The following is an 11593-nucleotide window of genomic DNA, read 5'->3' as shown; positions in this document are numbered from 1 at the left end:
GGCAAATGTGTACGAACCAACAACCGAAGAACTTCAAGTACTGAAAGAGGACGACAAATATCGATACAAATCATCGATAGAAGAACCACCGACATTAGAGTTAAAGCCACTTCCTACTCATTTGGAATACGCTTATTTACATGGTAAATCTGAATTACCTATAATAATCTCGTCTTCTCTCATGGAAAATGAAAAATCTCAACTCATTTCTGTGCTAAAAGCTCATAAACTAGCTATTGCATGGAAGATTCATGACATTAAAGGTATAAGTTGTAACGACCCGACTTTTTCAACTTTTGATTATATTTATTACTTTCACGGAACTGCGTATTTGTGCGTACTGAGTTAGATTATATTCTGGGATAATTAATTATGTTAATTACTTTCATTAATATCTACAATGTGTTATTAAGTGTTTAATCACTTAACATGATCCTTGAATGCATTTATGACCGTTAGTGTCACTTATTGTTCAAAACGAGTTATGTACTTGGTACACGTTAAACTTTTATCGTAATTGGAATATTATGACTACGTAAACATAATTGTTATTTATTAATGACAATTACTTGGCTTGATGGTTTATTAATTACACTTAGTGTTTACTAATTCTCACTAGTTAACTTAATGGACTTTTACCTTAATGGACTTCCATGGCCCAACCAACTCAACTTAGTGGATTAATTAGTGGACTAGTTAGCCCATTTACCTAATAATTAGCCCATTTAAATAATGAGACAAGTAATTAGCATGCTCATGTACTGATGCTTGCATTTTGTCTCAAACCACCCAACATACCAACACTACTTTGTACCACCACCATGGACCACACCATGCGACCACCACATGAGGCCAAAATGGTCCCCCCACCCCTTCTTTGGCCATCGGCCTTTTAACACCACCACCACCACCACTCCATTTTTCAAATTTCACTTCATTTTCTCAAACACACACACACCCACACACACACTTTTCTCTCTAGTTGCTTCTCACTCTAACTTCTCTCTAAAGTTTTGAAGAACTTGTAAGTGTTCTTGATTTTATTTTCTTCTTTTCTTTCCTTGTTTTCGTGAATGATCATCATCATAATCAAGGATTCAAGTTTTGTAACTTGAATCTTCATAAATCTTGTAAGATTCAAACTTTGTTTTGAAAAGTCTTCAAGAACATGAAGGATTCAAGCTTTTTAGCTTTGAATCTTCATTATCTTGTTAGATCTAAGTTTATTAACTTAAGATCTCTTTAATTGTGTTAAAAGATCAAAACTCATGTTTATGATCTTCATGTAACTTGTAGATCTAACTTTTTACTTTATGGATCTTCAAGAACAATGGAAATACAAGCTTACTAGCTTGAGATTTCTACAAAAAGTTAGTTAAGATCAAAGTTTACTAACTTATGATCTTCTTTAATTTGTTGTACTTTAGATTTGTGACTTGTGTTTTCATTAAACAAAAGATACAAGCTTACTAGCTTGAAATCTCATAAGTGTTGTTAGGAATCCAAGATCTCTAACTTAGGGTTTCATTTTTGTGTTTGATCTAAGTTGTGTAACTTATGGTCTTCTACTTTGTTTAAACAAAAGCTCATTAGCTTATGTTCATTTTACTTTACAAAATCTATGTTTCATAACTTATAGTTGTGTAAAAGTTGAAGGTCTAATTGCTATGACTTAGGGTTTCACCAAGAACATGAGATCTAGACTTTTTAGTCTAAGGTCTTTAATACTTATCTAAGATCTAAGTTCTATAACTTAAGGTCTTTCTTATTTAGTTTAAATCAAAGTTTATAACTTAATAAAACTTGTACTTGTGTCGAAACTAAGAATTTGATGCAACTTTGGTTCATCATCTTGCTCAAACTCTTAAATGAGTTGTATTTTATTTCTTAGTCTTGACTTGTGTATTGATGATTAAACCTTGGTTAAAGTGATGCTAAAACATCAAGAGTTGTACACTTGAGGCTTATACGCATCAAGGATGAGAACCGTGATGAGCATCAAACACCAAGAAATCCACCGGAGCACTTGTTTGCTGTTTTTCAGAGTCTGATCCGACTCCTGGGCTTCTGGAAAAGTTTATTTCCAGATATTTCGGTTCGAGTAGATGACTTTTCGTTTAATACTCGCCTAAATCCGATATACGGTTTAGGATTTATAGCCTCCCGAAAATCACTACGCCTTTTTAACGACGTGCTGAAAATTCTGACCTACTCGCGCTTGAACCGTCGCCACAGTCAAATGACATCGAGTTAGGATCTGAATATTGGAGAGAGGAAAAAGGACTCACATACGGAGCCTTGGCCACTAACCGCGCATCATTTCAGTTTGTATAGAGGTCGTAGCAGCTGAACGAAGTCAGCCCTTTGTTTCGATCTCTATTCTTGTTGAAAACTTACTTTACTTTTTACGTACGATGATGATGATGACACTTAAGACTTAACTTATTTACTTTTAAACCTTTTGGGATGATTTACTGACTTAGTAACCTTTGACTTAGGTTGAGGACCTTTCGAACCGACTTACTACTTTATCAACGTTTACCGCACATTCACTGTGAGTTATAGCTCCCTTTTTACTTAAACTATATTTGGGACTGAGAATACATGCGCTTTTTATGTTTTACATACTAGACACGAGTACTTAAACTTTATATATGTGTGGGTGATATAATGGCACAAATTTTCCCCTTAGCTCGGTAACGTTTAACTATTGGTTTATGAACCGGTAGACGCGAATCTTAGATATGGATCCATAGGGTTTGACATCCCCATTCGGGCTAGTCGCGCTAGCATTTAAAGGGTGTTTAATACTTCGTCTGTTTTAACGCACTCGCCAAGTGTACTTTTAGGGGGTGATATATTATTTTACGTTAAGTTAGTTACCAAGTGCCAACGGTTAAGCATATACTTTTCATACTATTTTGAATACGAAATCTCGTGGTCTACATTACATTGTTGATTACAATAAAACTATAGCTCACCAACATTCGTGTTGACATTTTAAAGCATGTTATTTCTCAGGTGCTTAGACGTTTTTTGCTTCCGCTATATTAGACTCGCTGTTAGACTATTGTGTTAGACTTTCGCTGCATTGTTTAGTGATGTCTCAATCATGAAACTTTTATGTTGCATTCACAACTTATGTTACATTTGAACAATGGCTTTGTAATGACCTTTGTGTCACGTACTTATATTAATGTTTTCTATTCGTAGAAGTATGATATCTTTTGTAAAACGCTATCTTTTCATGAATGCAAACTTGTTTTAAAACAGCATATAGTGTTGTATGAGACGACCCGTCCTAATCCATAAGGACTGATGTTATGCGAGGTGTATATGAAATAGCTTATATTTTACTAGGAAATACTATTAAATATGATACAATTTTACACAAGATATTTATTTATTTATAGAATGGATATACCTAAACCTTGCTACAACACTTATAGGCAGTGTACCTAATCATACAGTAGTGTAGTTTTTAGTAAGTCCGGTTCGTTCCACAGGGAAATCTTTTAAACAAAGCTTAACACTATATTAGTTTTAATTTATAAAAATACAAATATATATATAAGTAATATTATTATTATAAAAGGGGGTTTTTAACATTTAATGACCGGTTTGTCAATTTTTAAAACCTTAGTCGCAGTTAAAACCTAATGTAAAATATTAAATAAATAAAAGACTTAATTTAAAGCGTAAAGTAAATAACGAAAATGAAATTGCGATAAATAAAAGTGCGATGAAATAAACTTGAGATAATTAAAGAGTACGATAATTAAAAGTGCAATTAAATACAATGACAATAAATAAAAATGTGATAATTAGAAGTGCAATTAAATATGAAAATAAAGGAATTATGCTTATTTAAACTTCCATAATCATGATGTTTGACGTGTTGATTTTAGTTTATTCCCATGGGTTAATTGTTCTTTGTCCTGGATTATTTAATATGTACGTCTGGTTTTTGTCCATAACAGTCCATCAGTCATAAATATAAAGTGCGAGTATCCTCGTCAAATTATCCTTATATCCGAAGTCAAATATTCCAACTAATTGGGGACTTAAACTGTAACAAGGTCTTAATACTTTGTTTAATAATTACACAAGGATATCGACTGCGTGTAACCCAAGGTTTTAATACTTTGTTATCAATTATGCCAAGTGTCCTTGTACATAATTTCACCCATGTTTTAATAATTCCATAGACTATTAATCCATTCCCGTGTCCGGTTAAATGAACGATTATTCGTACATATAAATATCCCGCCCATCGTGTCCGATCGAGTGTATATGGTTATTTATAGGGACGTCCAATTGTAAATCTTTATATTAAAATTAACAAACTATCATTTAGTTAAACAAGTATAAAGCTCATTAATAGCCCATAGTCTAATTTCCACAAGTGTCGTTCTTTTGTCCAAACTCCAATTATGGTACAAAGCCCAATTACCCAATTTTAGTAATTAGCCCAACATCATGATTACTTCGTTTTAAATAAGCATAATAATAACTTAGCTACGAGACATTAATGTAAAAAGGTTGAACATAACTTACAATGATTAAAAATAGCGTAGCGTTACACGGACAGAATTTCGACTTACACCCTTACAACATTCGCTAACATACCCTTATTATTAGAAATTAAAATTAAAATTAAAATATATATATATATATATATATATATATATATATATATATATATATATATATATATATATATATATATGTATGTATATATATATATATATATATATATATATATATATATATATATATATATATATATATATATATATATATATCTTACGTATGAATGAAGAAGAAAAAGATGTGTTTGATGTTCACCAAAAACGCGATTTTTATAGGCATGTGGGCTGGAAAACTTAGCCATGCGATCGCATGGGATTTCTTCCTCCAGGCCATGCGATCGCATGGCCATCGGTGACAGCTCAAAGTTCCTTGTTTTCTTGTTTGTCGACGTTTTAATTAAATAAATATAATATATAAATAATTATAAGAATTATTTAAATATTATATTATATTTATGTACATAGTTGACTTGTAATTTTTAGTCCGTTGCGTCTAGCGTTGAGAGTTGACTCTGGTCCCGGTTCCGGATTTTCGAACGTCCTTGCATATAATTTAATATCTTGTACTTTGCATTTCGCGTCTTGTACTCTTGTAATTTTGAGACGTTTCTCATCAATAATTGGAACCTCTTTGATTGTACTTTGTACTTTTGAGCTTTTTGGTCGTTTGCGTCTTCAATTCGTCGAATCTGTCTTTTGTCTTCACCTTTTATTATTTAAACGAATATCACTTGTAAATAGAACAATTGCAACTAAAAGCTTGTCTTTCTTGAGGGATAATGCTATGAAATATATGTTCGTTTTTAGCATTATCAAATATTCCCACACTTGAGCGTTGCTTGTCCTCAAGCAATATAGTCTTGAAATATACTAGAATCACTTCTTTATTCTTCACACTTTGTACATCAGTGATTTCTATACGGCGGTATAAACAATGGTAGTAACAATGTGGTTTACAGTCCCACATGACTTATAAAAGTTTAGATCCATTAAGGAAATTGGATCTTTATGAAAACATTTGATCTTTTGAAAATTAAATCTAGCTTTTACCCTAGATAAGTTTTCCGGAATAACCCTTCACCGGTGTTTGCAAATTCTTTTTGTGGGTTTGGTGGGTTTCATATTTGAAATTTTTAGCTCAAAACTTAAGGTTTTGTGTCACCCACTTGCTAACCTTGTATTGGGAAAGCAACACGTCCAGTATACTTGCTCCGTATATTACCTTTCGGTAAACTACCGTCCAGTTGTAAAGGAAAGCGTTGAACAAGCAACTGTTAAGGCAATGTCCCCTGACATGCTTTTAATTATGGTCTATAACGTGTCGGATGCAATTACTATCCTTTGTAGGAGCAATAGTAAAGCTCAACCTTATAATTTTTCGGTCTGGCACAAGGTCCTGTCTTTGACCATGCTATGCAACCATCGTTCTTACGGTTGACACCAAATTTGGTTCAGGTGACCTAATGAATTCCAGGTGAATTCCTACGATTTTACGTTTAATGGTAATGAACGCATTGAAAAATGGGTTTTCAGAAAACAAATCGGTTTGAAATTTTAATCAAAATATTTTCTCGTTCAGCTCGAGTTTAGATATCATTGAATTCCATGAGTTTGTAATTCTCAATCTTTAAGGTCAATCTCTAGGATTGAGTAATATCAAGCTTAAAAGCTGATTTTTGATCTTTAAGGAGATTATCCTTTCTGAGGATCTGATTCATTATTCTTATCCAGCTAATTTGCACGGCGCCCTCCCTATTTTACAAGACAGATCCTTTCATGGTTAGAAAAAGTCTGACCACTTGGCGACCCTGTTTGATTCTGAGGTCCGTGGATTTTCTGCTGATTTTAGAGATGACTTTTCTAGATTTTTCATCAACCTACAGCTGGTCTGGACGACAACTTCATGACCTAAATCAAGAGGCGCGTTTCTTTTTCGGAAGACTTTACTTCCTTTTAATGATGGAATTGATTCATCGTGTAGATCCATCTTGCTTTCAAATATATTACAGTAAATTGGGTAAAACTGATTAAGATCGTCCAAAACAAAAGTATCTTCAGTTATTTGTTACAAAAATATGTGACTTATGTTTTAAATAACTTGGTAAATTTTTCCATACTTGGCTTTTATTTTCTTTTATTTGCCTTTTTATTGTCCTCTATTCAATTTTAAATGAATTCTAACATTTTGGTTTGTTTCTCAATTTATGTCCTTTCCGAGGTAACAATAATTTCGGTGTTAACACCTAGTTTTATCGTTCATAAATATATATAAACATGATTTTGAGTTCATTTAATTGAAAATTTTGAAAAATTTTACTAGAAATGGATAGTCAGTATATAAGACTAGGGCTGTTCTTTGTTATCAGAGAGCACTAGATTCTAATACAACTACTATGTTACTAGTATTTTTAATGGTAACCAAGTGTTTAAGTTAAAAATTTTAAAAATTCGAAAGAATTTAACCCCTTCCCACACTTAAGATCTTGCAATGCCCTCATTTGCAAGAAATCAGTAACAATTTAAATTATTGAGGGTGATTAGCGTAGAAAAATGATTAAATTTTACCAAATTTTCCAAACATATTGGTGTTTGTTTGCTGAATGATAAATGGTGCACATCATTTGTTCATTCCATCTTGTTGTTTCATCATGTTTGTTTTTTGTTTTGTCGTCAAAACTAGCTTTTGCTGAACTTAATGCCAGTCTTTGAAAATTCGATGTTTTACCCTGTTTTGTACAATTGACAATATACATACATACAAATATAAACATGCATGGCAATTTGAAATGGGACTTAAAATCTCACTTTCAAATCCTAAATGTGAAATATTAGTACACAATAATAATAAAAATGATAAAAATTACATAAATATATCCAATAACATAAGTTTAAACATGAATAAGTAAAAAGATAAAAACATAAAAATCATAAAAATAACCAATGGAACTAAATCAGTCTGGATAGGGGTTCCAGTTCATCTCGTCAGGTGGGTTCCATTGTTGGTTATAGGTGTTCTGATAGGCTTGGTTATAGTCATACCGGTTAAAGGGTGGTCGGATGTCGGGGTTGTGTGGTGGAAAATGAGCAGGTCGAGTAGACACGTAATTATTTGGTACCTGATACGATAGCTGGCTCATGATTTGGTGCTGATGAACTAACCAGCTATCGTGTTGGCGTCGCCTATAATCCTCGTATACTCGCTCGGAGTTCCACTGCTCGTACATACTATGTCTAGCCGTGCTCATCATTGCTTCCTCATCTATACGAACGTGTACGTCAAGAATAGCATCTCGAAAGACATCCCTAATGTCTTCCGCTTCCTCCATTTCCTCGTCTGACCCTCTCTCTACCTGAGGATGATTACCTTCATAGGGCAATGCCTGGTTGCGTCTACTCTTCAATACCTTAGCACCTACATAAACCCGCAATCCTAAGGTCTCATCCTGTTCTCTACAAATCTGTAATGGACCCCCTTGGTTCCTATCAACACCTAAATACTCTCCAATGAGAGTAACAAAAATACCTCCTCCTATTATACTCCCGTCCGGCATTCCTTCTACCATTTTAGATAAATAAAAACCAACACAGTAAGGGATATTAACAAAGCTTCTCGGGTCTCGAATACACTTTAGGTAAAATAAATCATGTAAGGTCGTTTTTTCCTTATTGTGACCTCTCTGTGTAATCAAGTTAGCCAAAAATCTATGAATTACACGAAGCTCGGCTTTGTTAATATGTAAGTAGGAGTGTTTTCCTCCCAGTGTAAAAACATTATAGTTTGACATACGCCTCCAAACGGCGTTTGCGTCAAAGTTCCTATCTACCCTTTCACCATGATAAATCAAACAAATACAATCGGATAGTAGTAATTCACTAGGAGTATAAATCTGTAATGCCCTGGCCATGTCTATCATGGACATTCTGTACATCTTACCGCCAAGGATAAATCTAAGAAAACTTCTATCATCTAACCTATCTACATCTACATTTAACGCTATAGTACTCATCAGCTCAACACACCATTCCTTATATACAGGTCTACGAATGGTGAAAAGACGTTCCCAATCTGTAAAAGAAGAACTGCCATACCTTTGAATCAAATGTTGTCTAACACGGTCAGCTAGATGGACCATTTCCAAAGGATTCCAATCAATTACCCTCGGCACCTCTACCTCTTTTGTTACCAATTTAAATTTATTACTTTGATATGCCGGGTAATCTCTCCATCGTCTATCGAATCTCAGATTAGGATGCAACGTGTGTTCCGGAATCGTTGGGTATTCTACAGGTGGATGTGGCGGAAATACTATGAATTCATTAGGTAACTGTAGCGGATCATAATAAGGTACGTGCTGATCAGGCTGATGTTGTGGTTCCTGTTGTGGTTGTTGTTCAGGTTCATATTGCATTTCTGGTTCTGGTTCTGGAGCTGGGGCTGGCTGTCTAGATGATGATGATCCTGAACCTCCAGTATCGGCTCTCTGCAAAACACATTAAACACAAAGTTTGTGCATCCAAATATGCATTAGTGTTAGCAAAATAACAACTTAAATTAACCACAATAACATGTTAAATCAAACTTAAACTTATACGCATTTTCACAATTTTTACAATTCTACACTTTTTTAAATAAGCACATATGAAAATGTATATAAATTTCATATGCATTTAACTCAAATAACATGTCAAAATAGTTATTACTAGCAATTAAACAAGTCTCAAATGACAAATATATCAAATTAATCAAGTTCATGAATTTTTGCCTAAAAAGTCCACTTTAATCTTTAAAAATCATGTTTAGGATCAATGTTTGGATCATTTAACTACCTAAACATGTTACACTACTCAATTAAGCAATAATTCATGACAAAAATCGACCATAACCTGTTTATATCAAAAATCCCCAAATTGCTCAAGAACACAAACCCTAGATTTCTAAAATTTTTGAAGCTTTTGGCTTCAAATCATGTTAAATAGCATCAATCTAGGTTATACATGCATAAAATACTAACAATTTAACACTAATTACACTAGAAATTAATAAAATTGCATTAGGTAAAATATTGGTAATTATCACAAAAACTAGAAAATTTATGAGTTTAGGGGTGTAATTTTTACCTTCTTTGAAAAGCTTCTGAATAATTTCATGATTAGAGCGAAAAATTTGATGAATTACGGTGGAAAAATGATGAAATTTGGTGAGGTTTTGAGAGATTTTCGTGTATGTTTGTGTATATTATGGTGAAGAGCAGAACAGACTGCCTTTTCTATCTGGCCTGTTTTCCAGCTCCATGCGATCGCATGGAGTTGGAGTTCAATTCCCATGCGATCGCATGGGTGTCCGGGAACAGTGTTTTGGCCTTTTTTTTTTAAATAAAACCTTACACTTTATAAAACATAGAATTAATAAAATTTTAAAAATTTGTTTCTTTTTAGGATGAGGGCGTTTCGGATCGATGTCCTAGTCCGTCCCTCGACAAAATTTTAAAATTTGTCACTTTTTAATCGCGGTTTTAAAAGTAAAGATTTTTGGGTTTTTTAATGTTTTTGGCCTACTTTAATTTAATAAGATTAAAAATAATGATAATAAAATTTCTCGTCCCTCCCTCGGGTAAAGCAATTTCGGTTCAACGACCTAGTCTTCAACTTACGATGAATTTTAAAAATCATATTTTTAACTTAGCGAAATAAAGTAAATTTTTGTTTTTAAATTCACAACAAACTTAAATTTAAAATGCATAAAATTTAAAAATTCATATTAAAAATTCACACCAAACTTATATTATATTTTTGTTTTTATACATACAAACTTATATTAAAAATATTAGTTTTTCAGATATTTACAATTTTAAAGAAGTTTACAATATTAATTTAATATTTATATATTAATTTTAAAAACATGGTAAAAATAAAATTGAAAATCTTTTTGGTCTTTTATCCCACTTTAATCAATCAAATATTATCAAAAATATACGCCCCTCTTTTCGGTAAAGTAATTTCGGTTTCATAACCTAATTTAACTCATGACAAATTTTTGAAATATTTTGATTGAATGATTAAAGATATTTATACCTTAAGAATAAACGGTAAATTTCGCAGTGATGTAATAAATTTTTGTATGATATCAATAATTTCGGTCGCAAGACCTAATTTCATCGAATACCAATTTAATACTTTATAGCGAACAAATTAGCGTTTATTATCAAAAGGTTAAAAATAAAAATAAAAATAAAAATAAAAACTGTACATACTTACATGTGAGAAAGATTTCTTAATGATATGCTCTAGCCCACTCATAAGATAGTCGGACTAATTGGTTTTCCATAGCTACATAGGCGTAACCTCGAGCATTTAACGTTTTTTCTTCTAAACATATGAACGGTCCATCTCTGCATAAAGTAACAAATTCGGTGTTTGAATAGGTTTGATTATTTGAACATTTACCTTCGTGTGACCATTTTCCGCATTTGTGACATCTTTCAAGGTGTCGTGCTCTTCTTTTCGCTGCGAATTTTGATTTTCCTTTACCAAATTGTAACTTATTATTTTCGCATCTGGATTCTTTTCTTACTCCTTCCAATTTACTTCTGATTAATGATACTATTTCACTTGGAAGTGTGTCATTATTACGTTTAGTAATCAAAGCGTGTAGCATTAGACCATGGTTTAATTCACAGGAAGTCTTCATCTCGTAAAAACCTAAAAAAAATAAAAATTCAGAATGGGGGGGAGAAGACTAGTTCTTTAGGGTCTGCTAGGGAAAGACCATTCGGGTTCCATTTTCAAGAACTACACGAAAACAGAAAATCTAACTCTAACAGAAATACATATTATCCTTTAAAGACTTGATTCTCCCCACACTTAGTTAGCTGTGGTGTCAAAATTGTGATTAACTTCGTTGTCAACTTCCATCGGACTATCTATGTAATGTTTAACTCTGTGACCATTAACCTTAAATTCAATCCCATTTGAATTTATTAATTCTACTGTTTCGTACGGGA

Source organism: Rutidosis leptorrhynchoides, chromosome 5, assembly GCF_046630445.1.
Source record: "Rutidosis leptorrhynchoides isolate AG116_Rl617_1_P2 chromosome 5, CSIRO_AGI_Rlap_v1, whole genome shotgun sequence".
NCBI lineage: Eukaryota > Viridiplantae > Streptophyta > Magnoliopsida > Asterales > Asteraceae > Rutidosis > Rutidosis leptorrhynchoides.
Note: the sequence above shows the minus strand (reverse complement) of the source record.